The sequence below is a fragment of the Sorex fumeus genome, unplaced genomic scaffold (genome assembly GCF_029834395.1).
Source record: "Sorex fumeus unplaced genomic scaffold, SorFum_2.1 ptg000206l, whole genome shotgun sequence".
Taxonomy (NCBI): Eukaryota; Metazoa; Chordata; class Mammalia; order Eulipotyphla; family Soricidae; genus Sorex; species Sorex fumeus.
In genome coordinates, this window is record NW_026606263.1 from 6,536 (window position 1) to 32,035 (window position 25,500).

General features: G+C 44.7%; 1 non-coding gene across 1 annotated transcript; it reads right to left on the reverse strand.

Annotated features, from left to right (window-relative positions):
• Positions 1-725: 725 nt before the first annotated feature.
• On the reverse strand, positions 726-787 carry LOC130017603 (U7 small nuclear RNA). The gene has a single exon (XR_008791435.1). It is a non-coding gene; the product is annotated as a U7 small nuclear RNA (small nuclear RNA).
• Positions 788-25,500: the final 24,713 nt, after the last annotated feature.

Below are 25,500 nucleotides of genomic sequence, written 5' to 3' on the forward strand. Positions count from 1 at the left end.
AATTTTCAGACATTAGAAAAACAAATGTATGTACTCAAAATTATAGATTTCCCTCAAGCAGCTTATAAACTTTATCTTACCAATGTTGAAATTCAGTATTTTAAAAACTAACTTTCAGAGTCAGAGAGGTGTTTTAGGAAGTTAGGCCTTGCATGTGTTTCTAGTTTTCCCCCGGCATCAGATAGGCCCAATAACCTTCTTCCCAAATCCTAGCACACTAGAAGTGATTTCTGAGCATAAAGCCAGGAATAAGATCTGAGCATAGCTGGGTGTGGCCCAAACCACAATTCCTGGTAAAAGTGAATAAATAGAAACTAAGTACTCTCAAATTTCCATTTTAGTTTCTTTTACTCATGAGTAAATAGAAATTTATTTTTTACTTTCAGGAATTTGTGTTATCTCTATAACAATTATGTTCTATGTTTAATCAGGCTATATGATACCAGCTTTTATTTTAATTTGTTGGTACTAATATTAGTTCTGGCCAGTCATTGTAAGTATTCTCTGTGAGCTTGAGAGAATGTGCATTCTACACTGTTGGCGGACAGTGTATTGTATGTACAACTGAACTTATTTTACGAATCAAGGATATGTCTCAGTGATAAAGCATGTGTAAGGACTCAGATTTGATTCCTGGCGCTTCTAAAAATAAAATAAATAAACGAACAAGTTTATTGCTTTTTAAAATATTTTGTATCACAACTCGTTTCGTTTGGGGGGTGAGTGTGGGCTTTCCAGTAGCAACCAGAAAAACTGCTAGACAAATTCTAAAAGAGCTGTAACACTTTTAACTAATTTCTTGATTTACCTATTAGTGATGATAGAATTGCCCACAAAGACGATGGTGTTAAGTTCTTCACATAAAAAAAGTGTCTGTCTGTGGCAGAGGCAGACTTGGGGTGGGGTTGGAAAGAGGAAAATTGAGGACATTGGTGTTGAGAAGTGTACACGGGTCAAAGGACAGGTGTTTGAGCATTGTAATACTGAAACTCAATCATGGACAACTTTGTTTTTCTCACGGTGATTTAATAAAAGAATTTTAAATACTTGAAATATTTTGAAACTACTTTATTAGGTGCATTTAAGTTGGAATTGTTAAATCTTTCTGGTAAGTCTGAATTTTAAATAATATATAGCAATCATACTAATTTCATTTTGTATTTATTATCTTCACAGGGCAAAGCCTGGCAAGCCACCAGTGAGGTATTCAATATGCAAAAAACAGTAACAACAAGTCTCACAATGGAGCTGTTACTGGTGACTGCTCGAACTATTTGTTGAACAGCGGAGGACAGTGCTACAGAGCTATTTATTATCTTAAATTCTGTTTTGTGTTGTATTAATAAACTTTCATTGACGTTCTTGTGGGCTGGAGCGATACCACAGTGTGTAGGGCGTTTGCCTTGCACACAGCCAACATGGACCCGAGTTGGATTCCTCCGCCCCTCTCAGAGAGCCCGGCAAACTACCGAGAGTATCTCTCCCACATGGTAAAGCCTGGTAAGCTACCCGTGACGTATTCAATATGCCAAACACAGTGACAAGTCTCACAGTGTTACTGGGCCCTCTTGAGCAAATCGATGAACAACGGGAGGACAGTGACAGTGACAGTGACCGTTCTTGTGGATATTACTATATATCTTTAGATTTATTGCTAACATTTCCCCCTTATTGTTTTATGTGTTTTTGTACTTAAAAAACACATGCAGCTTAAATTTGTATGTTTTTATCTGCTCTGACAATTTCACATTAAATTCAAGACATATCTATCATGATTCCTCATATATTTGAATTTATTTTGCCACCCAATTTTGCTATTTGTTTTTTCTTACTCTAATTTCTTTGTTTGGTTTTGGGGCCACACCTAGCAATGTTCAGGGGTTACTCCTGGCTTTTCACTTAGGAAGTACTCCTGGTGATACTTGGGGGACCACACGGGATGCCTGGGATTGAACTCTGGTTGGCTGTGTGCAAGGCAAGCACCTTACCCACTGTACTATCTCTCAGGTCCTCTCTAATTTTAAAATAAATTCTGGCATCTTCCCCACTCCTATTCTTTTAGACAGAGATTTTCCTCCCTCATATACATTTTTTCTCCATTGATTTAGAGACTATAAGACATTTTTAAACTTTTAGTCATTACCTAAAAGTTTCCTAGAGCTTAAATACCTTACGAATTATAATTCGGATCAGTAGTTTGGTATTTGTCCCAAATAAATATAAAATTTAGGATTTTTTAATTTTCAGTCAATTCCATCCCCCATCAATACACTAATGTTGACTCAAATATTGTTTATCATTGATTTTTGCTTCTTTAATCTCTTAGAAATTATTATAGCTTTTTATATGTATTGTTAACCTATTAAATGTTCGCACAATCTCTTCTTTTTTAAAAATTTTATTAAAACACCATGAATTACAAGGTTGTTTTTTTCTTTTTGGGTCATGCCTGGCGATGCTCTCAGGTTACTCCTAGCTCTGCACTCAGGAATCACTCCTGGCCGTGTTCAGGGGACCATATGGGATACTAGGAATTGAACCTCAGTTGGAGAGTGCAAGGCAAATGCCCTACCCACTGTGCTATCGCTCCAGCCCCTACAAAGTTATTCTTAGTTGAGTCTTAGACATACAATTTTGCAGCATGCATCCAACCACCAGTGTCAATCTCTCTCCACATATCCTCTTTGCTATCCAGACTTTCTTTTTTTTTTTTTTTGGTAGAGAAAGTTCAATTTTTGTTTCCGTTTCTGGTCTTGGATTTCTAGCAGGACATCTGCTTGGTTGCTAGCAGGACATTGGGGGCTCACCACGTACCAGATAGATTGAGAGGGAGGGGCTGAACACATAGCCTATGGAGGCAAAATGTTTACATTTTCACTAAGGGAATAAAATTCACAAGGATTTCCATGTAAACACCCACCAGTACAGTACTCCAACCCTGACCCCCAACCAAGACCACCAAAAAATAACGCTCAGAAATTACTGCGCGTTAATATTCAGATATCATGTTTTGTGTTTATTTATTTTTGGGGGGACATATTCTGTAATGTTCTAGACTTTTGCCTGACTGCTCAGGGGAACAGGGCTCGGGGAACCCTCTGGGGTTCTAACCATGGATCCTGGGGCAGCTACTCCCAGTTCGACTAATTTTTTTTATTTTATATTTTTTATTTTTTATGTTAAGTATTTTTATTTTTTAAATTTATTTATTTATTTATTTTGAATACCCATCTCTCCACCAGTGACCGGTTCCCACCACCGTGGATCCCAGTATGCCTCCCACCCCCCACCCCCCACCCCAGACTGATATTTTTTAATTGCACAAAACTTCCAATTGCTGGAGTAGCTCCAACTGTTCATGTATTCTGTTACAACAGTTGAGCATGAAACTAAGTCAATCAAAAGCCCAGAATGGGCCTTGGGGTAACCCAGAATGATGCTCAGGAATTGAGGAATGGAAAGCATTCTATGTGTAGTCAATATTCCTGTCTATGTGTTTGTATATCTTCATATCCAGTGGTGTTCTCAAGCTACTCTTAGCTCTGTGCTCATCAACTCTTCAAACAGTGCTCAAGTCGACAATGCACTGAATTCAACTGGGATCTAAAATAGATCAGCCACATGAATTGAAAGTCCCTTCTTCGCTCTGTAGCTGAGTGGTCATTGATTAGTTTAGTAGTGGATGAATTATGCAGCAAAAATTAAATTCTTTCAAAATTTGAACCAGTGCTCAAGAAGAATTATAGAGTGGGTGTGCAGGAGAAAGTCACTTTTTCAGTTGTGTTGACCTATTGTTCAGCTATGAGTTTTAGTTTATTAGAGGAAAATATGAATAAAATGTATAGTAAAATGGAGGGCTGGAGCAATAGCACAGTGGGTAGGGCATTTGCCTTGCACGCAGCCCACCCGGGTGTGATTCCTCCATCCCTCTCAGAGAGACTAGCAAGCTACCAAGAGTATCCCACCCACATGGCAGAGCCTGGCAAGCTCCCTGGGGCGCATTCGATATGCCAAACACAGCAACAACAAGTCTCACAATGGAGACGTTACTGGTGCCTGCTGGAGCAAATCAATGAACAGTGGGACAATGGGACGACAGTGCTAAAGTAGTACAGTGTTTAATAGTAAAACACAAAACTTAGTTATTTTAGAAGTTTACTTTTTAGTTTGAAGAGTTGATATCTGTATTTATAGACTTAATTTCTTGCAATCCCTCACAAGGGCACCTGCCAATCATGGAGTGAAATAGGAACAATGGCTTAGGGTGCACAAGAATGGTGTGGTTTATGATCAATACTTGATTGCTTTGTATAATCAGTTTTATTATTTTCTATGTCAAGGCTTGCTTCACTTTATGTCGACGTAAATTTACTGGGTGTTGAAAGATAGCCCCATGACAAGTGGGCCCTAGCAAAGCAAGTCCCAGCCCATATCCCCCCTGCAGCTGCGGCAGGTTGACAACACCAGGTACCCCCATCTCCTCCTTGCCCCTGGAATTCGCCAGGTAAGGCCACAAGGCTGGAAAAGGCCTAATGAGGCATCTCCTTGCCATGGAATCCGCCTAATAAGGCCACAAGTTCAGAGAAGGCCTAATGAGGTATTTTCTTGCCCTGGAATTCACCTAATAGGGCCATAAAACCCGAAAAGGCGTAATTGACTGCCCGGTGGGATGGCCTGGTGACAGGTACAGAAGAGAGTGGCTGGTGCTGATGGCTTGTTGCAAAATGACTGGCTGCCTGCGTGCAGTATCTAATGTGATAATTCAAATGTATTGGGTGGTTTGTGCGTGGGCATTTCTGAAATGCGCGGGAAGATGGCCTATAAAAAGCCCCCTTTGAAGAGGCTCGGGGCTCTCTGTCACTGATGGTTTGCGGTCATGCTGTGAGCCCAAGCATGCTCAAATAAACCTCTTGCTTTTGCATGGACTTGGTCTCTCAGAGTTCTCCTTGACAGGTGAGGCTGTCATGATCTCGGACCCTAACAGGTGTCAGGATATGGGACATATGAGTTAACTAATTTTGTGGGTGCTTATGAAAATGACACGTGTGTAGGATGTGTTTTTTCCTCGCCTGTGCTTGTGGTGGGAGGCTGATGCTCTTGCCTAGCAGGACTGCCCTCCAGATGCTGTGAATACACTCCTCCAAAATTTATTTGTTGACGTCTCCTTGTCTCCTTGGTTCATGACCTCAAAAACTTTGAGGCTCATGTGATATTTGATGTGGACTGAAGCACAACAGTACCTGTGGACAGCTGCAGAGATTTTTTGGCAAGTAAAACAGATTATATTTGGAGGGGCTTTTGAAGGTGTTGAGGGGAAGTGAGTGAGGAAGAGAAGAAAATCAGAGAGAGGGAGTAACGCGTTCAAGAAAGAACACAGGCCTCTCCGCCCTTGGGGAGAACCCCTACACACATCCCAGTATTAGACATGGAAGTATGAAAGTACACATCTCAAGAGGGCGACACATGTGCTGGGGCACTCCACGTGCTTGTGCCCCTGGGCATAAGGAGCACATAAGACCGGGCAGCATATAAGTCGCTACAGAGATTTTTTTCAAAGAACCACTTTGTATATGCTTTGTTCAAACCTTTACTCAGTTGCCCAGGGTGTCTGAAGAACTGATGTCCCCAAATCTCTCAGATTTGGGTATTAGGAGTCCTTTGTTCCTCCCAGGAAGTCACTAACGATCTTCTCTCTGGGCCTTTAAATCACTGTTCGGGACTTTGTGGAAGAATGGACGCAGTGCTAGTGACCCGAGCAGGCCTGCACACGACATGCCGAGATGGACCACAAGGGTCATGTGAAAGATCTCAGAACAAGCACATCATTTTCAGGATCAGTGAGTTTTTTATTGTTTTTGTTTTCTTCTTTGTATCAATTTGGGAAGGGGCACACGAAGAAGTGCTCTGCGATGATTCGTAGTGGGGCGCCAGGAACCACATGGGTGATGGGGATGGAACCCAGATTTCCACTTCATACAAAGCAAGTGCCCTTCCACTGCACTATCACTAGGGCCCACAAACCAGTTCTCTGACACCATTAAGACTTGTGCTAACTTTCTAGAGAAGGCACACTCACAGTATTCCACTATTATGAAAAATACTAGAATTTTTTAAGTTTTCATTTGACTCATTTCAGTGTCTAGGGAGATTAAGTTCCTGCATTCCCAGCATCAGGCTCTGGACTTCCTCCTAAGTTGTCGAGAGACCATAGATGTGGTGGTTGGGATGGAGCCTGGACCTCCACCGTTGAAGTCATATGCTTTCTCCACTGAGCTATCCCAACAGCCTAAAAATATGTCTATTCTATTATGAATCTTGCCAGCTACCTCATATTGATGACCTCATTCTCAATGAAACTGCAGCAATGCCAAATCCTGAAGCTGTGGTTTGAGTTCTGAAATTGATCACAGCAAGCCAGATAATAATTAATCCTATAGACCCTGGATGAATAGGCCAGCAGGCGGATCTCTGTGGTTCTCTCAGTAAAAACAGGCCCACAGAAAAGAGAAGATCCTCTGGGAGGAACACCGTGAGGAGCCTGACAGCCCTCATAGTAATTTGTGGGCTTTTGTATTTGTCTAGAACCAGTGATATCTGGGGGAGCATGGAGTGCTGGGGATCAAACCATGATCAGTCATGGGTAAGAACAACACCATCCCCTCTGTACTGTTGCTCCACCAAAACCAGCTTTGTCAATGGCTCAATAATTCACGTTTAAGGATTAAGGCTGAAGAAAATCTCTTAGTGAGTCAGAGTGAGAACAGCAGGTAGGCACACAGGGTGACAGGGAGAGATCGCTGAGCACCACCCAAAGGAACCCCTGATGACCATCAGGAAAAAACCCTCTGCAACACCAGGCCCCACAACAAAATAAAAGTACTTTTTCCAGTTTGCTCAAAAACCAAGCTAATGATCCGAGGCAAAGACAAGTGTAGGGACAGAGATTGGGGGGGGGGAGGTGGTTCTGCTGCTCCTGAAAAGGGCACCCCGACGTTGCGGGCTGTGCAGCCAGGCTGGTAAGTGACAGAGGGAGATGGGACATGGAGGGTTCCGAGTCTCATGGGCACATGACAGATGAAGAAGAATGGAGCAAAGTGAAGAAACAAAGCAAGTTTTCAAGATGCACAGTTTCGGAGAAGGAAGGTCAGCGTAAGCCCGACACACTCACCTGGATCCAGGAGCCCAAGGCAGCCGGGGTCGGCAGCACAATTCACACAAGTTCAGGGCACCACACACTGCGCAGTATCCATGCCAGGGAGGGACCGGAGACACTCACCTGTGTTGGGATCGGAGATCACCCCTGAGGATTCAGACAAAGAGTCCGGCGGGAATGCAAACCACACATCGAGATTTTATTATCCAGCTAGCTGGGCCCTCCCGTTGGTCGTCGATTTGCTCGAGCGGGCCCAGTAACGTCTCCATTGGAGACTTTGTTGTTACTGTGTCTGGCATATCGAATACTCTCGGTAGCTTGCCGGGCTCTCCGAGAGGGGCGGAGGAATCGAACTCGGGGCTGAAGCATCCTAACACATAGGTCAGAGCTCAACCCTGAGTGCTTATAGTCAAGGGTTTATATAGCCATCCTGGGCTCTCAGGCCCCAGAAGCAAGCTCAAAGAAAAGAAAAAAAAACTTCCAAAAGTAGATATAACTTCAAGCATTCCAAATACAAACATGGGAGAAAAAAAAAATCAATGTCATACTTCAAGAAAACATATTGTCAGTCAGATCCAGGATACATGAGACTTGTATATCAAGAAAATATTCCCATAATAAAAAAAATAAATCTTGGGGCTGGAGCGATGGCACAGTGGGTAGGGCGTTTACTTTGCACTCAGCCAACATGGCCGACACAGGTTCGATTCCCAGCATCCCATATGGTCTTCCAAGCACCGCCAGGAGCAATTACTGAGTGTATGAGCCAGGAGTAACCTCTGAGCATCGCCAGGTGTGACCCAAAATGTAAAAAGACTATCAATGTCATACTTCAAGAAAACATATTTTCAGTCAGATCCAGAATACATGAGACTTAAATATCAAGGAAATATTCTCATACATCAAGACAGCAAGAATTCCTATAGGTCAAGGCATGTTATCAGTCAGACATAGGACACAAGATACAGGTGTGTTGACTCCTAACTCTCCAGTCCTGTGTCTGTGTAAACATCAGGGGCTATTTCACGCCAATTTGCTCCGTTAAGTCATATCCTCAGGGCCAGAGTTGCTTCCCACCAAATTGTACTTTCATCCAATTAACTCGTTTATGTCATATACCCTTCATGGCCGATCGACCAGGGTGAGAAATGTTTGGCTAGGTGCTCTTTACAACCAGGGTGACAAATGAGAAATGGTGGGCAAGCTGCTTCTCACAATTCATTGTACCTACGAGGACTGTCCTCCCATTGTTCATTGATTTGCTCAAGCAGGCCGAGTAATGTCTCAATCGTGAGACTTGTTACTGTGTTTGGCATATCAAATACATCACGGGTAGCTTGCCAGGCATTGCCGTGTGGGCGAGATACACTCGGCAGCTTGTGGGGCTCTCTGAGAGGGGCTGAGGAATCAAACTTAGATCGGCCTTGTGGGTCTCATGCAAGCCAAATGGCCCCCTCTGTGTTATGGCTCCAGTCCCTCTTTGATACATTTTACGGGTTCAAGCCACATGCAAGGCACTGGACTAATACCCATTGGATTATCGTTTTTTACTTTTCTCTTTATTGTGAGGATTTTCCTTTACTGAATCACCATGAGCTATTTACAAAGCTTTCATGGCTAAGTTTCAGTCATTCAATGATTGAACATCCAGCCCTCCACCAGTGTATTTTTCCACCACCGAAGTCCCCAGTATCCCTCTCGCACCCCCACCCAACCCCACATGCTGCCTGTATGGAAGGCACTTTCTTTTTCATTCTTTCTCTACTTTGGGGCATTATGGTTTTCAATACAAATACGAAGAGGTTATCATGTTTGGTTCTTTGTCTACTTTCAGCACACATCTCCCAACTCTTGGGCAGTGCTCAGTGCTCAGTGCTCAGGGATACCATCCCTAGCAATCCCTCCAACCATCATTGATCTAGTCACTGGACTCTTTCTTAAGCTCCTTATTTCTCACTTTTCTAGAAATAAATAACAGTTTGAATTCAAACAAGTTAAAGGCTTTGTTTACCAAATCAGTTGGGGGTGTGCAAAGCAGGAAAAAGTCAGTTCATTTGTACTTGAGAATTGTAACATAAAGAATGACTAGGAGTGTTCATTATTAAGAGATTAAAGTGTTAGATCTGCAGTATTTACAATAGGGTTCCCCAACCACCACTTGGAATAATTCTTGAGTGAGTAGACCAGAATAACCCCTCAGCCTCAAAGGGGTGGGATCCAGAAATGGAAAAAAATGGCCAAAGGGCAAGCTGTGAGGATCTCAGAGATGATGGAGGCATTGTTCATCCCAAAGGCTGCCGGAGATTGAATGAATCATTCAAGGTAAATTGAAATTCCGATTTTAGGGACTGGAGGGCATTTGCCTTGCACAGGATGACTGGGATACGATCCCAGCTTCCCCTCCCAAGTCCACCCGGAGTGATCCTGCCTTCAGAGCCACTGGGCATTTCTGGCTGTACCCTTACCCTCAACTCCCCAAAAAACAAGTCTGTTTTGTGAATTGAACAGAAAGGTCGATGTCAGGGTGAGCAGGTTTATGAATGACAGATGTGTCAATTCAATCTCTGTGATCAAGGCTTTCTATGCCTTTAGATGATTTTCTGAGCTCACCTCCAGTATCACATGGTTCCTTGCTACCACCGGCAGTAATCAGCTACCTGGGCAGCACTGGGTGCTTAGTATTTCCATCTTTGGAGTGGGTGCCAAAGCCAGCAGTACTCAGGGCTTATTCCTGCCTTTGCACTCCGGAATCAATCCTGCTGGGGCCAGGCTCAGAGGGCATACACGGCAGTGCTTTGGGGACCATATGGGGTTCTGGGTCTCCAACCCATGTCAGCTGTGTCAAAGCAAATGCCTTACTTATGCTACCATCTCTCTGGCCCCCACCATTTTTTTAGCTTTTTGGGTCGCATCCAGCGATGCTCAGGAGTTATTTCTGCCTCTGCATTCAGGAATCACTCCTGGCGATGCGTGGGAGATCATGGGATGCTGAGGTTCGAACCCAGGATTGACTGGGTGCAAAGCAAGTGCTTATCTGCTGTACTATCTCTACTACCCTGATTTAAAAGACTTTTCTCAAAGTAATTGTGTCATCTTTTTCCAATGTCCAGAAAAAAATCCCATGCTTACTAAATACAATGTTATTTCTGTGGTTTTGGAGAGTGGCTGGGCCACATCCAGCGGTGCTCAGGAATTGCTACAGAAGGTGCTCAGAGCACTGTATGTAGTTATGGGGATATGAACCAGTGCCCACCATATGCCAGGCAATATCCATACTAGCTCTTCATTTAAAAATGTGATTGCAAAGAAGCTGTGTAACAGTACTCCCGGGGCTGAATTATCTGCCCTTCTCCCCTTCAACACTTCCTATGTTGAAGTCCTAACATCCAGGACCTCCTAATGGTTTGGAAGGAATTTATGTAGGCAGGCAGACAGATAGGGAAGGTTCTCTACCAAGGTAATGCCAGTAAATTTCCCGGGAATAGCTGTAAGTTTGTGAAGGCCAACCCTGCAGAAAACGGAAACTAAGGCCTGATCAGACCCTCACTTATGGCCAGAGAAGCTCCTGCAGAAATAAAAGGCCAGGGAAAAAATTTCAAAGAAGACCATCACCTCTCCCAACGTCCCTAGGCAACCTCCTTACCAACAACGGACTTTTACCTAGCTTAAAACCCCACATGAGTGCAGGCTGGAGAAACCCTATAAAGGCCACCTTGAACAAAGGAATGGCGCGCAAATGCTGCCTGAGCCCATGTGCTGCTTGTACCCACATGGGTGAGCACATGTGTCGCCCACATATCCCCTCTAGAGATGTGGACATTCATGCTTTCCTGTCTGATACTGGGGTGTCTGTAGTGCTCTCTCTGCCCTTGGAGAAGCCCAGGATGCCTCCTGATTGTGTTACTCTCCACTCTCCAACTTTCTCTCCCTCCTTCCCTTCAAAACCTCCAATTAAAATCTGTTCAACTTCACTGCTTGTCTTCATTAAACAATGAATACGACTCCTGAAATTCTTTTTTGAGAGTCGAGACAAGACCCCAGTAATCTGTAGGTGAAAACGGATGTTGGAGCTATAGGTAATAGGCTGGATATTTATTTTATTTATTTATTTATTTAAAGATTTTATTATTGAAACCCTGTGAGATAGACCCTTACAAAGATGTCCACGTTAAGATTTTCAGTCATACAGTGTTCCAACGCCCATCCCTCCACCAGTGTACATTTCCCAGCACCAGTGTGCCAGGTTACCTCCCGTCATCCCCCACCCAGCCTGCCTCTACAGAAGACACTTTTCTTCCCTCTCCCTCCCTTCTTTCCTCCCCACAGTCAGCAGATTTCTTGAAGTTTTGAGGAGACACATCCACTGGTGCTCAGGGCATCAGAACCCTCGCCTGTGTGTCCTGCACACTGACCACACACCCAGTCCATCTTTTTACTTCTCTGTCCAACAGTGCTCACTGACCACATTGAGGCATTTCTGTTCTGAAATGTAAGTAGTTCACTTGGATTTTATGGGGGTTTTGATGTCCCTTCGGAACATCTGAGTACATGTCCCCATATCTGGCCTAACCACAAGGTCATAACAGGGTGCAGGTGGGAGTTACATTATCTATTCTGAGCCAGCTTTTGCAACTCTAGCTTTTACAGCTTTTAGTGTTTTCTGGTTAACTCTTTCCTACCACTTAACTCTTTCATGACTATTAGCCTGGGTGGCCCTTACAGATCCTCTCAGAATGGGAGAAGCATGCTGAAAATAGACTATAGACCAAATATGATTGCTACTCAATGCCTCTTTTGCAAACCACAACACCCAAAAGGAGAGAGAGAAAACAAAATGGAATGCCCTGCCACAGAGGCAGGGTGGGATGGGGGGGATAGGGGGTGGGAGGGATACTGGGACCCGTAGTGGTGCAAAATGGGCACTGGTGGAGGGATGGGTACTTGATCATTGTATAACTGAAACCCAAGCACAAAAATTTTGTATGTCTACAACTGTACCTCATGGTGTTAAACTAATAAAAATTTTAAAAAAAGAAAATTCAGGATTAGCTGGTAACAGGTGTAAAGGTATAAAGTGGTGGGAGTTGAGGATGAAGAGGAGATGGGAGGATTAAAGTCACAGGAATTGGGCCGGAGTGATAGTGCAGTGAGTTGGCGATTGGCCTTGCGTGTGGCTGTCCTGGATTGGAACCCCAGCATCCCAGATGGTCTCCCAAGCATTTCTGAATGCAGAGGCTGGAGTTACCCCTGAGTATCTTTGCGCGCGGTCTAAAAGCAAATCAAAAATATTGAAAAAATAATAAAATCACAAGAATTCCTGAAACATGGACTGGGCTCAAATCAGCTTTGCCCAAAAGGTGAGAGAGAGAGAGAGAGAGAGAGACAGAGACAGAGAAACAGAAATCGACAGAAACAGAGAAGAAAAGTGCCTGCCATAGATGGGGGTGGGCAATGGGAAACTAGGGAACCGGTGGTCGAAAATGTACACTGGGGAAAGAAAGATGGCGGCTGCACGGGAGCCTTGTGGACAGCAGTTTTGAGCCGGGGGTGGGAGCGGCAGGGACCTCATGGGAAGGGGGGCGTAATGGGCCGTCCTTCACGCCTGACCGAGGTCGCCAGCTGCCCCCCACGAGCGGCTCTCCGGCACGGCCACGACTCCAGAGCACAGAAACCAATCTCTTAACTATCTAACTTTTAATAGAAATTCTTCCAGGGTTAATAAGTAAAATAGCAGAAATCAATAGCAGCCGCGCGACATCATTTTATTCTTAAACCAAGTTGTAGAAAGCAAATCATTTCACAACGCTGATTCAGGATGTCTGATTGGGGGAGGGGTCGTAAACTCTATACAATAACTGTGCATCTTCTATCAAAGCAATGTATCTAGTCAAAGTAGATAGAGTATTAACTAGAACTCATCTGCCTCACAGGAATTGGGAGGGGTGGGAGGTGGGGTTCTATTGGGGTTCGCGGTTAAAAATAAGTATTGGTAAAGGGAAATGTGTTTGATATTTACATGACTGAGACCTAAACCCGAAAGCTCTGTAACTTTTCCCACAGTGATTCAATAAAGAAAGAAATTATAAAAAAAAAGAAAATGTACACTGGTGAAGGGGCAGGTGTTGGGACATTTTATGACCGAAATCCAATCATAAACAACTTTGTCACTGTATTTCACTGGGATTCAATTAAAACAAATTTTTAAAAATAATAACCATAAAAGGGGTTGGTCCAATTTTTTAACCCTTTCTTGTTCTCTGGTTGCACTCAGAGGCTACTTCCAGCCCTGTGCTCTAGGAGAGTCACTCCTGACAGTTAGTGGGGGACCAGGCATTGCAGGGATCCAACCTGGGTCTCTGGCATGCAGAGCACTCACTCGGCTCTTATCTAATTTCTTAACATGCAAACTGGTGGGCCTGCTCAGAGGGAAGCACGGGAGCATGTGGGTGCTGGAGGACTCTTCCGGCTGCTGGAATATCTCCAGGATTGGGGTGGTGGAGCCCCGCAGCCGCTTCCCATAGAGAGTAAACAATCTCTCAGAAACAAAGAGTGGCAAATGCACGTTCACATTTGCATGGAGGAATCTAGGAAAGAGACCCAACGTGATGAACACTAGCAGAAGCACAGAACAAGGGAGAACAAAGGACAGGAGACTACCCCAGTCTGTGTTGTCCCACTTCTACAGAGGAGGAACTTTCTGGTGAGGTCTGTACCTTAGGGAGTCCCGTTACCTCCACAGTGGACGCGTTCCTGATTCTGTAGGATTTTGACAAATGAATGAACCACTTCCACACAAAATTCTAAGGCTTAAGAAGTGAGTTTACTGTACATTCAAGTCAGTCAAGGAAAACAAAACTGTACATCGCCCACCCCAAAGTCCAAGCATCTCCTCCTGCCCATTTATGACGTCACTCGTCCTGTCCCACGATGGCGAGTCCTGAGTACGATGGCCTGGTCCTGTCCCTCGCCGTCTGCTCACCTCCAGTGTACGATGGTCTGGTCCTGTCCCTCGCCGTCTCCTCGCCTCCAGTGCATGATGACCTTGTCTTGTCTCTGCACCGTTCACTCTCCTGGGTCTGGAACCTGTGCTGGCCTGGAAGCTGTCACCTATTTCCTCCCTGTTGGACCCTGCTGCTTATCTTATTGGGCTTGTCTGGGACTGTCCCCGACAAGCTCCTGAGCTTTCCTCATCTTTATTAACAGTCGCGTGCACATGGGCATGGAACTTTGCTACCCTGTTCTCTCTGTGGCCAGGGGTGAGGAGCAAATAGAGTGTTGCCCAGCTCGAGAGATCGGGGGTGTTCCTGTTATTTGCTGCTTTGCCCCCTCCCCTCCCAGCTCTCCATGACCTGTTGTGACAGGAAGCAAGACTGAGAACAACCCATTAAAGCAATCAGTTGTCCTGGTCTCTTCAAACTTCTCCCACGGCAGCATTCCTTCCACACACACACACACACACGCACACACACACACTCCCCACCCCTGTCAGCTGGTACCCACAATTCCCTTCAGGATCAAGAGCAAAGTTCTATCTTCTGTATGGACTTCCTGCTGAAAAAGGGGGCTGCTGAGTTTTCCTGGGGCCCCTGCGTTCTCTGACTAGGGCAGGACTAAGAAGTTGACCCTCAGAAGCTGAGCAAGTTTATCTGGCAGCCAATCAGATGCTCTCTGGAGTTGCAGAACTCAGGGCGACAGGCATGAAGAGGAAATCTGAGGTCACGGTCACGGTCACGATCCTCCCGTTGTTCATCGATTTGCTCGAGCGGGCCCAGTAACGTCTCCATCATGAGACTCGTTACTGTGTTTGACATATCGAATACGTCATGGGTAGCTTGTCAGGCTCTGCCGTGCGGGTGAGATACTCTCGGTAGCTTGCCGGGCTCTCCGAGAGGGGCGGAGGAATCGAACTCTGGTCGGCCATTGTTAGCCATTTGTAAGGCAAATGCCCTACCGCTGTGCTATCGCTCCATAATTTATGACTGGCAGGAGCACACTGGGAAACCGGAAACTAGTGTGTGGGGGAACGTAGCCAAGTTCCAGGGGTCTGGAGCAAGTGTTTCTGGACCTCTAATGAGCCAGGAGCCGGGGTGTCCTGGGGTTTTTTCGAGAGCACAGGTTTCTCAACTCTGACATGCACCCCCAACCTTAGTTCCTGGGGCCACAGTGACAGTACAGTGGATAAGGCAGTTGCCTGGCACACAGCCAACCTGAGTTGGATTCCACTCGAGCACTAAGAGACTAAGGGAAGCACTGGACATTTAAAACTTACATCTTATTAGAGAAGAACCCAAAAAGCCAATGCTTTTTGTTCAGGCACAGATCTGACACTTCGTGCTTTTCTTAAGAGAAAAAAAAAAACCGTTAGCACTGGATCAGAAAAGTAAGCACTCTATCTCCTAGGGCAGAGACCCATATTAAAGTTTCCTGTGTATAGATGTAGGCAACATTCAGGATTAAAGTTTCCTGTGTATAGACGTAGGCAATATTCAGGGTTTTCTTTGAAAAAGCAAAGCCATAAGTTACTATCTTATGTATTCCTCAGTTAACGGAAAGGTAAGAATCTAAGACATTCATGAAAACAGCAAAACCCACATCAACCACTTTTTCTGTTAGAACCGAGACCCAAAGGACCACCTTTGCACTCATGCAGGAATACTGTCACTCCTTTTGAAAAGGTTAGAAACAAAGTAGCCAGTGTTCTTGTCAGAGAGATAAAACAGAAGTAACCATCTTTAAAACCTCATCTCCCATTCCTTCAACTTCTTGTTCGTGAGGTCTAGAGCTCCTCACATGTTTCAAATATTTTCTAGATACATCCCCTCAGGCCCACAGCTTGGTTGTCAATACTCCCTTCCTTGAACAAGGCCCCTTTTCACATCCTGAATCCAGTGCAGTTCTTCCCCACTCCAAGGATTTCATGAAGCCACAGAGAGATGCTAAGGCACTTGCCTGGAACATTGCTGACCCGGGTTCCATCCCCAGCACCCATAGAGGACCCTGAGCCAGCCAGGAGTGATCCCTAAGTGCAGACCCAAGTCAGCCTTGAGCATCACTGGCTGTATAGTGCAGAAACCAAACCTTGAAAAACCACAGAACTAAACAGAAAAAATCGTGATCCTTGTCCCAGTGAACTTTCCCCCATGATCCTGCAGTGGTCACTGAAGTGGGTTATTTCCCATGAGGACATTCATTCTGAGTTGTGGGTAAGAAAGATCCGATGACTCATTTTCCCATCTGTCTAGAGAGCTCAACTTTGTGTTGTTACATCGTTCAAGGTTTGACACTGGGCCTTCTGATGTGGGAACGAGATCTGAGATGGGGCTGAGGCTGGGATCAGGGCACCTGACTGAAGAGGAGAAGGTCACACCCGGCGATGCTCAGGGGTTACTCCTGGCTCATACAATCAGGAATTGGTCCTGGCAGTGCTCGGGGGGCCATATGGGATGCTGGGAATCGAACCTGTGTTGGCCATGTTTGCTGCATGCAAAGCAAACGCCCTACACACTGAGCTATCTCTCCAGCCCCGAGATTGATTTTTTTTATTATGGGAATAATTTCTTGATATACAAGTCTCATGTATCCTGGATCTGACGGACAATATATTTTCTTGAAGTATGACGTTGATTATTTTTTTTTCTCCCATGTTTGCATTTTGAATGCTTGAAGTTATATCTACTTTTGGAAGTTTTTTTTTCTTTTCTCTGAGCTTGCTTCTGGGGCCTGAGAGCCCAGGATGGCTATATAAACCCTTGACTATAAGCACTCAGTGTTGAGCTCTGACCTATGTGTTATGATGCTTTAGCCCCAGCTAGGTGGATAATAAAATCTCGATCTGTGGTTTGCATTTCCGCTGGACTCATTGTCTCTCTGAATCTTCAGGGGTGATCCCGGATCCCAACAAAGGTGAGTGTCTGCAGTCCCTCACTGGCAGGGATACTGCGCAGTGTGTGGTGCCCTGAACTTGTGTGAATTGTGCTGCCGACACCGTCTGCCTTGGGCTCCTGGATCCAGTTCAGTGTGTCAGGCTCACGCTGACTGTCATTGTCCTAAACTGTCCATCGTGAAAACTTGCTTTGTTTCTTCATTTTGCTCCATTCTTCTTCATCTGTCATGTGTCCATGAGACTCAGAACCCTCCATGTTCCATCTCCCTCTGTCGCTGGCTGCACAGCCGGCAACGTCAGGGTGCCCTTTTCAGGAGCAGCAGAACCACCTCCCACCCCACCATCTCTGTCCTACACTTGTCTTTGCCTCGGATCATTAGCTTGGTTTTTGAGCAAACTGAAAAAAAGTACTTTTATTTTGTTGTGGGGCCTGGTGTTGCTGAGGTTTTTTCCTGACGGTCATCAGGGGTTCCTTTGTGCGGTGCTCAGTGATCACTCCCTGTCACCCTGTGTACCTACCTGCTGTTCTCACCCTGACTCACTAAGAGATTTACTTCAGCCTTCATACTTAAACATGAATGAGTGAGCCATTGTCAAAGCTGGTTTGGGTGGACCAACAGTACAGCGGCGATGGTGTTGATCTTACCCATGACCGACCATGGTTTGATCCCCAGCACTCCATGCTCCCCCAGATATCACTGGTTCTAGACAAATACAAAGGCCCAAAAATTACTTTGAGGACTCTCAGGTTCCTCATGGTGTTCCTTCAAGAGGATCTTCCCCTTTCTGTGGGCCTGTTTTTACTGTGAGAACCACAGAGATCCACCTGCTGGCCTATTCATCCAGGGTCTATAGGATTAATTCTTATCTGGCTTGCTGTGTTCAATTTCAGAACTCAAACCACAGCTTCAGGAGTTGTCATTGCTGCAATTTCATTTGAGAATGAAGTCATGAAATATGTGTTAGCTGGCAAGATTCAGAATAGAAAAGGCATATTTTTAGGCTCAGTGTAGCAAGCATATGACTTCAACGGTGGAGATCCAGGCTCCATCCCAATCACCACATCTATGTCTCTCGACAACTCAGGAGGAAATCCAGAGCCTGATGCTGGAAGTGGAGGAAATTAGTCTCCCTGGGCACTGAAATGAGTCCATTTGAAACTTAAAAAAATTCTAGTATTGTTGATACTAGTGGAATACTGTGAGTTTGCCCTCTCTAGAATGATAGTACAAGCCTTCATGGTGTCAAAGTACTGGTTTTTGGGCCCTAGTGATAGTGCAGTGGAAAGTACATTTGTTTTGTATGAAGTGTTCACCTGAACTCCATCCCCATCACCCATATGGTCCCTGGTGCCCCACTACGACTCATCGCAGAACACTTCTTCGTGTGCCCCTTCCCAAATTGATACACACAAGAAAACAAAAAGAAGAAAAAACTCACTGATCCTGAAAATAATGTGCTTGTTCTGAAACGTTTCACATTGTCCTTGTGGTCCATCTCGGCATGTCGTGTCCGGGCCTGCTCAGGACACATGCACTGCATCCTTTCTTCCACAGAGTCCCGGACAGTGATTTACAGGCACAGAGAGAAGATTGTTAGCAACTTCCTGAGAGGAACAAAGGATTCCTGATACTCAAATCTGAGAGATTTGGGGACATCGGTTTTGCAGACACCCTGGGCAACTGAGTAAAGGTTTGAACAAAGAATATGCAAAGTGGTTCTTTGAAAAAAATCTCTGCAGCGATGTATATGCTGCCTGATCCCACTTGCTCCTTATCCCCAGGGGGCCAAGCACATGGAGTGCCCCAGCACATGTGTCGCCCTCTTGAGATGTGTACTTTCATACTTCCATGTCTAATACTGGGATGTGTGTAGGGGCTCTCCCCAAGGGCGGAGAGGCCTGTGTTCTTTCTTGAACGCGTTACTCCCTCTCTCTGATTTTCTTCTCTTCCTCACTCACTTCCCCTCCACACCTTCAAAAAGCTCTCCAAGTATAATCTGTTTTACTTCCAAAAAAAATATCTGCAGCTCTCCACAGGTACTGTTGTGCTTCAGTCCACATCAAATACCACATGAGCCTCAAAGGTTTTGAGGTCATGACCAAAGGAGACAAGGAGACGTCAACAAATAAATTTTGGAGGAGTGTATTCACAGCATCTGGAAGGCAGTCCTGCTAGGCAAGAGCATCAGCCTCCCACCACAAGCACAGGTGAGGAGAAAACACATCCTACACACATGTCATTTTCATAAGCACCCACAAAATTAGTTAACTCATATGTCCCATATCCTGACACCTGTTAGGGTCCGAGATCAGGACAGCTTCACCTGTCAAGGAAAATTCTGAGAGACCAAGTCCATGCAAAAGCAAGAGGTTTATTTGAGCATGCTTGGGCTCACAGCATGACCGCAAACCATCAGTGACAGAGAGCCCCGAGCCTCTTCAAAGGGGGCATATCCTTGATTCGTAAAATAAATTCAGTTGTACATACAATACATATCCTTGATTCGTAAAATAAATTCAGTTGTACATACAATACACTGTCCTCCAACAGTGTAGAATGCACATTCTCTCAAGCTCACAGAGAATACTTACAATGACTGGCCAGAACTAATATTAATACCAACAAATTACAATAAAAGCTGGTATCATATAGCCTGATTAAACATAGAACGTAATTGTTATAGAGACAACACAAATTCCTGAAAGTTAAATAATAAATTTCTATTTACTCATGAGTAAAAGAAACTAAAATGGAAATTTGAGAGTACTTAGTTTCTATTTATTCACTTTTACCAGGAATTGTGGTTTGGGCCACACACAGCTATGCTCAGATCTTATTCCTGGCTTTATGCTCAGAAATCACTTCTAGTGTGCTAGGATTTGGGAAGAAGGTTATTGGGCTTATCTGATGCCGGGGGAAAACTAGAAACACATGCAAGGCCTAACTTCCTAAAACACCTCTCTGACTCTGAAAGTTAGTTTTTTAAAATACTGCATTTCAACATTAGTAAGATAAAGTTTATAAGCTACTTGAGGGAAATCTATAATTTTGAGTACATACATTTGTTTTTCTAATGTCTGAAAATTCAGCAAGTAAATTTATGTAATTAAAGAAAGTGATCAGGAAAAGAAGTAAAATAAAGTAAAGTAAAATTTTTCAAAAGGTGATAATAAATGCAAAAGCATAAATTCATGATATAGAAAACAAATAAATAATTGGGATAAACCAAATAAAAAATTGTTTAACATGAGTAATACATTTTCAACTACTAAAAAAATTTGAACAAAGAAAGCTCCACCGGTCCCCCCAAAGGTACAAATAAAACAAGAATATAAATGAGACATGTTGGAATGGTCAATGGTCAACAGAGATTAAAATCTACTAAGGGATATAATGCACAAATGTAAATATATTTGAAAATTTAGGTAAAACATGTAAATTCTTAGAGAATGCATTTATTGTAATTTTTTAAAAGAGAAAGAGGATATCCAAATGATCCTATATAAAATTGAATTAGTGCCCATACATTTTTCATACAAAAAATAATAATAAGCTCTAGAGGATTTTCAGGTGAGTTTTACCAAATGTTCAAAAACAGATGATTCCAATCTTACATGAATTATTCATTGAATATTAAGAAAGAGCCACTCCCAATTCATTTTATGAAGTGATGACTATGTATATGTAAAATGTTAATGCTTCTCATTTTTTAAAAAAATTATGTTTATATCTTTCATTTTTAATTTCTTCCTCTATCTGGAACTGATTATATGTGTACATATACATATATACGTATACATAGATTGATATAGATGTTGATATTGTCTTAGTACCATTTATTTAAGTGGGGGAGATGCAAAGAGATGAGAGAGATGCAAAGAGCCTCAACAATAAAGAAAAGGAGCCCTCATGTGCCCGAAAATACTAGAAAAGGTAGGCTTCAATAAAAAGATGATTCTTTGGGGATGAAAGGGAGTTTATCAAATGAAGAAAGTAGGAGAAATAAAACACAGAAGTCGTATTTGTAAAATCATTTTTATAAAGGTATTATCAGTAAAATTCAACTGGAAGTATGTTTCTCAAAGGGAAAATATTGCTGGAGGAAAAAATAAATGACAGAGCACATTTATGCATTCATTAGGAATCAATCTTTCTTTCCTTTTCCCTTTCTCTGTCTTCTCCTTCAGTCTCTCTCTCTCTCTCTCTCTCTTTCTCTCTCTCTCTATCTCTCTACCCACCCCCAGCCTCTTTTCCTCTCCCTTTCCTTTCCTTTGCCTTCTGTCTCCTGGTTATTACGAGTGACATATTCCATTCAATGACAGCAAAAAGAACTCTACTCTTTCTGGTCAATGGAGAGGCTTTTCCATAAAACATAGCAAATACTTCAGTAGTGTGGGTAACCTGCTTTGGTTTGAAGCATGCTAAATTATTCTGTATCTTAGACAATGACATAATGCCATTAATGTGTGTGCCTGTGTCTACGAGATATTATTGTAACACCGTAACACTGCCCTGCCATTGTTCATCAATTTGCTCCAGTGGGCCCAGTAACGTCTCCATTTTGAGACTTGTTATGAGACACTATATAAATTCTTAATTTTACGAACTGAGAAGAGCAGTAATGATATTTTTCAATGAAAGCTATGTTTAGGCAACTCAGTGATTAAAAAATAAAATAAACAAATTGTTAGCTTGATATCCTTTATCTTTATTTTACAGTATTAAGTTGATATATAACTCTTTTGTACAATGCATTTATGAAATTTAAACCCATGCTCTCATTTACAGAGAAGCTCAAATGATCTGTCGGAAGATATAATGGTTTCTTGGTAACAGGTTTGATAGTGAAAGAATTTTCAGAGTGCTAAATTAATGATTAATATATTAACTATTCCAAGCTTTTCTATTCAGATTTTTCCTTTAATGCATCAAATGGTCAATATAAACTGAACATTTAACATAAAAAAAAAAAGAAAGGACGAGTCAGGAGTATTTGGAGCCTGGACCTTTAAGACTCTGACCGGAAGTGTCGGTGACGTCACGGAGCCCCGCCTTTCCCTGGGGTCTTTGGGGCGGCAGGATCTCCCGCCAGGCACCGGAGTCGTCGGAGCGTGAGCAGTCGGGGAGGGGCGGGAAGGGGCGACCAGGCGGACTAGGGGGTCCCGCCCAGTTCCTCCTCAGCCGCCTGAGAGAGCCGCTCCTCAGAGCCTCCTCCTCCGCAGGCTCGCTCTGGGCACCCTGAGCCTCCGCGGTCTCCGCCTTGTGAGCGGGGGTCGCTCTGTGCCGAGCGGGCGGTGGCCCCTCCCCTGGACGCCCAGCCCCCGCCCAGAGGTTTGTCCCGTTTATTCTGGATTTTATGGAACAGGGGGCTCGGCTGGAGGCGTCTCCCTGGGCAGCTGTGAAGGGGCGGTCCGGGAGGCGCTGAGGAAAAGTGGTTGAGGAAGACGCCTGTGGGCTAGTCTTGCAGGGGTCACTGGCCTCCCACGCAGCCTCCTCCCCCAGGTAAGCCGTGGGAGGCGTTTGTTTCGTTCTTGTTTTCGAAACAATTTTCGTTCAGGGCTGACTCCTGGCTCTGCCCTCAGGGATCTCTCCTGGCGGTGCTGGGGGACCCACAGGGATGCTGGCTCGATCCTGGTCAGCAGCATACAAGGCAAGTGTCCCCTCCATGTACGTGCCTCCTGCCCGGTGGGGTGGGGGTGGGGGGGGCGATTCCTCACTCGCTTGGGTCCAGTAGTATGCGGTAGAGCTTTTGACTTTCACATCCCCCCAACTCCAGTCGGTTCTGGGGTCCCACAGGAAGCTGTGAGAGAATGCAGAGCCTGGTGACAGAGGAGGTGGTGCATAAGGGATGTTTGGGGCCACAGGGGTCCTGCAATGGAGTGTGCAGTGTTAGCATGAAGTCACCTCTGCTCTTTCAGTGCATGCCCTGAGCGCTCTCAGGAAGGATAAATGATCACCATGGCTCCCTTGCCTTTATCGGTTTGTTTTAATTAACTTTTAGTAGGTTTTTGGGCGAATTAGCTCAAGAGTTTTCGAAGATAGGCGACTTTTTGTGGCTATCTCTCTCTTGGCGTTCCTCGCACATTCATGGAGGTGCTGAACCAGTCGATCGTATTCCTCGTCAATGTTGTCAACAATGGCATCTTCCCATGTTGCTGCAATAGTACCAAAGAGTTCCCAGTTGGTGGTCGTTCTGGGAGTTCTCTTTTTGAACTTTGCAGCCCTTTCTCCCCGCTCTGTGAAGTAGAATTTTGCACGAAGGAGACGGTGGTCTGATCCCGTTCGAAATTTTGGGACAACAGCGACATCAGTCAGGCAAAACCGTCGATTGAATATGATGTGGTCTATTTCGTTGTGCAATCGTCCACCGGGAGACTCCCATGTCCATCGTTTAGATTCTGCCTTCTGGAACTGTGAGTTACCATGAATGGTCTTGGTCGACATGATGAACTCAGACAGTCTCTCACCCTGTTCGTTCCATTCTAGGCCATGGGTTCCGATGTGAAGTTCTTCAGCTGATCTTCTCGGTCCTATCTTGGCATTAAAATCACCCACAATGATCTTGTAGAAGGTGTGGTCTTCTTTATAGAACTTCTCTAGCTCCATGTAGAACTTCTCGATTTCTCTTTCATCATAATGAGATGTTGGTGCGTAGAGCTAATTCGCCAGCGTGGTTTGGCACATGCCTCAGGCAACTGCAAGCTAACGTCTGAGCTCGCAAAGCAGTGCAGAGATGCGATCAAGGAAGACCCCAAAGAGAGAAGAGCAGAAGTACTGGTAGATGCGGCAGAAGCCGGGAAAAGTATTTGTAAGGCCCGCCTGTCCTTCGCCAACTATAAGACCAAGATGACTGCCCTCCGACGTCCTGATGGATCCATCACATCCTCCAGAACGGCAATGGAGAAGATTATCCATGACTTCTACTCAAATCTCTTCGATAGCCATGTCCACTTGCCGACATACCAAATTCCACAGGATGGGTATGTCGTTCCCAACGTTCTCCCTTCCGAAATCCGACACGCCATTTCGTCAGTAAAGAAGCAAACAGCACCCGGCCCAGACAAGGTCAGACCTGAACACCTGAAGAACCTGCCGTCAGTACTCATCAATACATTGGCTTGGCTCTTCACTCGCTACCTGTCTGAATGCAAGGTTCCATCTCAATGGAAAACCAGCAGGACCATACTACTGTTCAAGAAGGGAGACATCCATGACATTGGCAACTATCGCCCGATCTGCCTATTGTCTGTCATCTACAAGTTGTTCACTCGAGTCATCCTGAATAGGATTGGCAGAACACTAGATGAAGGACAACCATGTGAGCAAGCAGGGTCCCGCAAAGGATTCAGCACCATCGACCATATCCACACGATAACCAAGCTCATTGAGGTTTCTCGGGAGTTCAAGATGCCGCTCTGCTTAACGTTCATTGATTTAAAGAAGGCCTTTGATTCTGTTGAGATGGAAGCGGTCATTGAAGCCCTAGCCAATCAGGGCATTCACGCCCAATACATCAGGATCCTCCGTGAGCTGTATTGCGGATTCACTACCAGGATCTCACCATTCTACAAAGAAGTGATCGTTGATGTCAAGAGAGGGGTGCGGCAGGGTGATACCATTTCACCAAAACTCTTCAGTGCCACCCTCGAGAACGTCATGCGACGACTGGAATGGGAAGGAATGTGAGTGAAGATAGATGGTCGGCAACTACACCACCTCCGCTTTGCTGATGACATTGTTTTAATAACACCAAACATCAGCCAAGCGGCACAAATGCTGGCCGACTTTGACCGTGAGTGTGGAAAGGTAGGACTACAGCTGAATCTTACGAAGACAATGTTTATGAGAAACAGCCTTGTTCCTGACGCCCCATTCGCTCTCAATGGAACGACCATCTCCGAATGCAACAGCTATGTGTACCTAGGTCGAGAGGTCAACATGACAAATGACCTGGCACCCGAGCTGCGCAGGAGGAAGAGAGCGGCTTGGAACGCCTTCAAGAACGTCGAAGAAATAGCTAAGAGGACGAAGAACCTCCGGCTCCGGGCACATCTCTTTGATTCTACTGTTCTTCCTGCATTAACATATGCCTCAGAGACTGGGCCCTACGCAAACAAGATGAGAACGCCATTCAGGTCTCCCAAAGAAGAATAGAAAGAGCTATGCTTGGAATATCACGTTTCACTCAAATGAGAGAACGAATCCGGAGTTCTGACATCCGTCGACAATCAAGGATCAGGGAAGCTGTCTCGTTTGCCAAGGTGTCGAAAATCAGATGGGCTGGTCACGTAATGAGATTTAAAGACGACCGTTGGACTAGAGCTGTTACTGATTGGATTCCACGGGATGTCAAAAGACCACGTGGCCACCCACCTACCAGATGGTCAGACTTCTTGGTGAAGATCATGAACGATCGGTTTGAGGCCCTTCATGTTCCCGGAGCAAACAGATGCCATTGGGCT